The sequence below is a fragment of the Suncus etruscus genome, chromosome X (genome assembly GCF_024139225.1).
Source record: "Suncus etruscus isolate mSunEtr1 chromosome X, mSunEtr1.pri.cur, whole genome shotgun sequence".
Classification (NCBI taxonomy): Eukaryota; Metazoa; Chordata; class Mammalia; order Eulipotyphla; family Soricidae; genus Suncus; species Suncus etruscus.
Window position 1 is genome coordinate 34,829,805 of NC_064868.1, and position 6,076 is coordinate 34,835,880.

General features: G+C 39.1%; 1 pseudogene; it reads left to right on the forward strand.

Moving 5' to 3' along the window:
* The first annotated feature begins 5,948 nt into the window (after nucleotides 1–5,948).
* LOC125999635 (uncharacterized) lies at nucleotides 5,949–6,076 on the forward strand (annotated as a pseudogene).

Sequence of the window (6,076 nt, forward strand, 5' to 3'; positions counted from 1 at the left end):
CCTAGTTTACTAAGTACTTTTATAAATTTTCAATATAAAGTAATGTATAATTTGTTTTATGTTCTATATATATGCAGGTGATCATTACAAGTTTATACTTTTATAGACCTATTCATATTTTATCTTAAAATTTTCTTAAAATTTTCTTTTATTATTTTTAAAATTGTATATTTGTAAGATGTATGTTTTATATATGTTGCTAAGTATGTTAACATAGAATTCTTTGTAGTGTTGATTTTTAAATTACAAACTGGAAGAAAAAGAAAGATACTTATTATGAGCAATTAATATCAAGTTGCAGATTTTCAGGCATCTAGCTTTATTCATCTATATGTGTTTAAGGGTCACAATTCCACAATAAATATTTTTTATTTTATTTTGGGGGGATATTTGGGCCACACCCAGTGATGTTCAGGGGTTACTCCTAGCTATGCACTCAGAAATTGCTCCTGTCTTGGGGGTACATACGAGATGCTGGGGGATCAAACGATGGTCTGTCCTAGGACAGCCGCATGCAAAGGCAAACACTCTACTGCTGTGGCATTGCTCCAGCCCCATTCCACAATAAATATTAAAAGTTCTCTCTCATAGGTGTGATATAATGAAACATAGTTAGGAAACAACAAATGGCCCAAATCCCCATAACTGATAATTTTGTGTATAGAACTAAATTTACCTGGTGGTGGGGGTCATGGCTTGAAGGGGCTCTTGGGATCCTTGTGGTGTGTATTGATTAGGTACTCTGGTGTTGGAATGATGTGTCTATACAAAGTACTTTTAAACAAATTTTTTTTTTGGTTTTTGGGCCACACACAGTGATGCTCAGGGGTTATTCCTGGCTCTGTGCTCAGAAATAGCTCCTGGCTTGGGGGACTATATGGGACTCCGGGGATCAAACCCAGGCCCATCCTGGGTCAGCCGTGTGCAAGGCAAACGCCCTACCACTGCACTATTGCTCCTGCTCCACTTTTAAATTTTTATTAATATTTATATAATAATAACAGTGTTATAAATCCTGGTACCACAATTAAATAGAGTTAAAAAGGAAGAAAGAAACTGCAAGAAAAACACATTAGCCTGTTATTTTTCCACTACTGCCAGCTATCTACATTTGTTATTAGAAAATAATACTTATTCTTAGCATAAATTACTTTATTTAAAGAGCATATTATCACAGAGTTGACATAGTTGATCATAATACATTTGTTTCCAGGTAAGTGGGAGTGAAATTATTTTTAGAAAGGAAAAGAAAGAAAAGAAGAAGAAAAAGTTATCGTATCCTGAAATGAGGTCATTACGTTATTGTCAGAAGATTTAGTAAACTCTTATTGTTAATCATCCTGTTAATTCTTTTGTTTATGAATATTAGGTAGCTTCAGATACACATTGGCATCTAATTTGGTGTGTTCCTATGGGGATAGCAATATTTAAAAAGGGAGTTGTCGAGCAGTTGCCTTTGGTCCAGGAATTTCATGCACTATTGCTGATACTGTGACTTTTGAGGGTCATTCTTTCAGCTGCAAGGGTTTCCAGAAGTATGAGAAGGTGTGTATGTGTGTGTGGGGGTGCTTGGGGGGGTACTGGCACTCACTCCAAAGAAGTCCTGGTGAAATCAGCTCAAATACTTGCATTTCTGGAGATACAGGAAGGGGATCGGGCTAGGCGCCTGGAGAAGCAGGCAGGCAGCGCCAATGTCAGGATCCAAAGCATACATTCAGACCACTGGAACACTCAATGCTGCACCATAGGCTTATATTACAGGTACCACTTATCTAACATGTTTTGACAAACCACTACTTCTTTTTTTTAATTCCATTTTTCTTTCACTTTTCTCTCTTTCACTCTTTCCCTCTACCTCTTTTCCCCCTCTCTCTTTTATTCTTCTATGTTAAATAAATTCAACTCAATTTAATCTATATTAAATAAAGTCCTCCCTGTCAGTTGCTCTTTAGGAAAGGTACCTCTATAATTAAGATGCAGCAGATGATACTACTTAGGATATCCACACCCTACTGTACTCACTACCACATTGCTTAGTACTCTAGACATGAAAACTGTGCCTATTCTAAAAAGCCCCAGCCACTATATAACCCTGAAACCTATATCTAGCAAAGACCACCACCATCAGTGATGAAGAGCCTTGAAAGTGAAAAACCCTCCTACACCTACGCACCCACCCAACCTTTTTCAAATTAATTTTACTGTATTCATTTATTCTCTGTTCTTTTCTCTCTTATCTTTTGTTTTCCCCCTCTTTCTCTCCTAATCCATATCTTAGCCTATTATTTCTCTTTTCTTAACCCAATTATGTCTTAAGATCTCAAACCCAACCTATGATGGTTAGGCCCCCAATAACAACCTAAGAATAGAACTCTAATGTCTGCCTATATGTGGGCATGAGTTTGACAGTGGACTCCTTTCTGATTGCCAAACCTAAAATGCAAACAAGCCATGCCTAAAGTGTATATAGCCTCTCCTATATATTATCCCTCCTCCCCCCATCAGAAATTCCCCTATAATCTCATCCCCAATCCTGATCCATTATCCTTTCTTATTTAACTCTTTCTACCATTAGTTCTCAACCAATTATGTACCTAGACCTACCTTCTGACCCAATAAACCACCACCTAGCTCCCAAACTGAAAGGACACACCCTTAGTCCCACATCTCATGCCTCAGCAAGAAACTACAACCAGCACTCCTGATGACTCATGCCTTATGGCCCTTCTTCCCACCCCCTAATTGTAGACTATTGCATGCTACTGATTCAGCCCCAGAAGGACTCCCAGCCCAAGGAAACTACCTGATTCCTTATGTCTGCAAAACATCCCTCAAATTCAACAAGACATGATGTGTGATGAAAATGTGCCCTGGACTACACCCCTCACAAGAATATTTCAAAAGACTTTATGGGGAAGCCTATATTTCCTTTATATGATTAGTGCCTCTATAATAAGACCCCCTATTCTGTTTATCCCCAAATGTAAGTTAACCTGTTAAACACCATTTTCTTTAATTCCTTTTTAAAATTTATTTTTATTTGTTATTATATATCTTATATATACATATATATATTTTCTTTTTCTTCTGTTCAACTTCACCACTCTGCTTGGTACAAAAACCTACAAGAAAAAGTCTTGCCTGGGATAAAAGCCTGGGTCAAAACCAGGGCACAGAGAATGTGTAGACTATCATTCTTACCCCCAATTCCACCAGCAACATAATTTGGCACCATCTCCTTTTACATAGGCCCTCTAAATAAGGGGAAATCTTACACACAGAAACAAACTCTTATGTACTAGGGATAAGTACCCATACATTTCACAATTCAGGGAAGCCTCCCACCCTAAGCATGTGCCTTGTGGACCCAACTTACTCTCCATGTGATTGGACAGAGACCATACAACTCAGAACCCAGATCCCAAATATAGAACTAACACAGGTCCCAGCACCTGCACCAGGAACCAAATTTCTCTCTGGGAAATTCCTAATACCTCTCTGGCACCAACTCACAACAGTTTTGAAATGACATGAGGAATTGGCAACAACTTGATCTAAGAGAGGGTTGCTCTATCTCATCATCAACCGGTCTGATGTAAACAGGAGACATGACATTCTTTGCTATATGCAAAAACTAAAATCAGTAACTACAGAAGACTGACCTTGACAAACCTGGAATGGGCAGAACCTATTGAGAGTCCAATAAGAAAGATACTAGCTGAGGCTTCAATCTAGGACTTTTACAAAAACCAAGATCTGTAATTCCAGAGGTCTGACTCTGACTATTGCAACTGAGCAGAACTTCTGGAACCATACTGAAAGACTCTATCCTAGGCTCTGTTCTAGGATCTGAGCAGAAACCAGGACCACTAATTATGGAAGACTGATTACAACAACAAGGATGGACAAAACTTCTAAAACCAAAGGGGGAAGAAAAAGCTTTCTCCTAGTCTTCGTCCTATGACCTATGCAATAACAAGATCTCTAGCTACAGAGGTGTGATATCATCATCTACAACTGACTGGAAAGTTCCCTGGCACCATAAAAAGAACTTGCGATGTGAAAATGAGTGTGTATGGAGTCTATAGATGTGCCCATGGCAGTATGCTTTAAAGGGGGAGAAACCCTGTATCTCTTAGGCCCAGGGAATTCCTGTTCTAATTTCCCCAATATTTACTGTGCCTATGCAAGAGAAGGAACACAAGCCTCTCTAAAGTTGCTGGTTCGGTTTTTTTTTTTCTTTCTTTTTTTTTTTTACTGTCTTTGTTTTTCACTCACTTTTCTTTCTTTTTCCTTTTTTTGGTTTGTTTTTTTTTTGGTTCTTTTTGTACTTCTGTTACTACTGCCCTATTTTTTTTGGATTTTGTTTTGTTTTGTTTGTTTTTTAGTGTTTTGAGTTTTTTGCTTTGACCACAATAAAAATTTAAAAAATACTTGCATATCTGGAGTTTTAGTATAATTGGTGTTTCTGCAGAAAGCCATGTATATAAGTGGTAAAGCAGAGCCTTTGGCGATTGTGGGTGATTGGTGCAGCAGTGAGGATTTGGCACACCCTCTCCTCCCAAGATTGCTAGCTTTCAGCTGTTTGGCTGTTTACCCATCATTTTTCACAGCTTGATTTTCATCTCTTTCGATAATAAATTGAATCTATGGAGCTGGCAGAATGCAGACATGACAACTCTATTTGGGAAATAATATTTAAATACATGTCAAGCAAAGTGGCTTTGAAGTCTTTTCATCCCCCAAAATAATGTGTGGACTTAGAGGTCTCATTTTGTAAGCAAAATATAATTCACTTCTTTCTTTTTCACAATCAAGTGGGGTGAGAAGCATCAGGCACAGATATGAGCAAGTTAAAAAAAACACACAAGAAATGGCATTAAGAAACCCAAATCACAGGGCCAGAGAGATAACATGGAGGTAGGGCATTTGCCTTCCATGCAGAAGGAGGGTGGTTCAAATCACGGCATCCCAGATGGTCTCCCGAGCCTGCCAGGAGCGATTTCTGAGCATAGAGCCAGGAGTAACCCCTGAGTGCTGCTGGGTGTGACACCCCTCCAAAAAAGAAAGAAACCCAGATCACAAAGATATGAAGCTCTTAAATGGGTGAATACCCAAAGCCCAAGGAACATGTGATTTGACAATAAGCACAAGGAAAAAATGTAGAATCACCCTTGCCAAAGCTCTTAAGGTCCTTCTAAATTCTAAGCCAGCCAGGCACCATGTCTCAATGAACAGCCGTCACAGACTCCCTCAATTTGTTTAAACTGCTCACTCCAAGCTTGGAGGGAAAAGGCTTGTTCTTGTACTCCAAAGGATCTCAGATTCAGCCATGCAAACATCAATACTCAAAGTGTCAATCAACCCTGGCTGCAACTAAATTGGAGCACCAGCACAGTATTCAATAGGGTCCAAACGCTACCCAAACTGTCTGCCAGTGTGAAGAGAGAAGGGCTGATATGACCACTGGATTGTTGCCTGCATAGAGCCTCCTGTACTACAATACAAATACACCAGAGGACAGGGCAAACCGTTTTTAACCCAACAATCTTGTTTCTGCATGGTTGGTACAATGATATCTTATTGAAATACATTTACTTACCATAATTATGGATGTTATTGACTTTTGCATGTTAATGATTTTGTTTTGTTACATTTATTAAGTGAATATGTTTTTTTTTCTTTTGTTTTACACCCAGTACACTCAAGGGTTACTCCTGGCTATGCACTCAGAAATCACTCCTGGCTTGGGGGACCATATGGGATGCTGGGGGATCGAATCACTGTCAGTTCTGGGACAGCCACGTGCAAGGTAAATACCTTACTGCTGCGCCACTGCTCCGGTTCCTATTTTAAATATTTAAATAGATAATTAAAGTGCTGGAAAAATAGCATGCCCCAAAGCACTTAAAAATTACACACTTCAGGGTTTTTTTTTTTTTTTTAAATCGTCGGGTAGGATAATCCTTACTCAGGGAGGAGGGCAGCGAGAAAATGATGAGCGGAGCCCGCATGACGTGTGATTAGCGCCTCCTGGTAGTCGGGGCCTGCAACACCCTGATTGCTCCTATCTGAT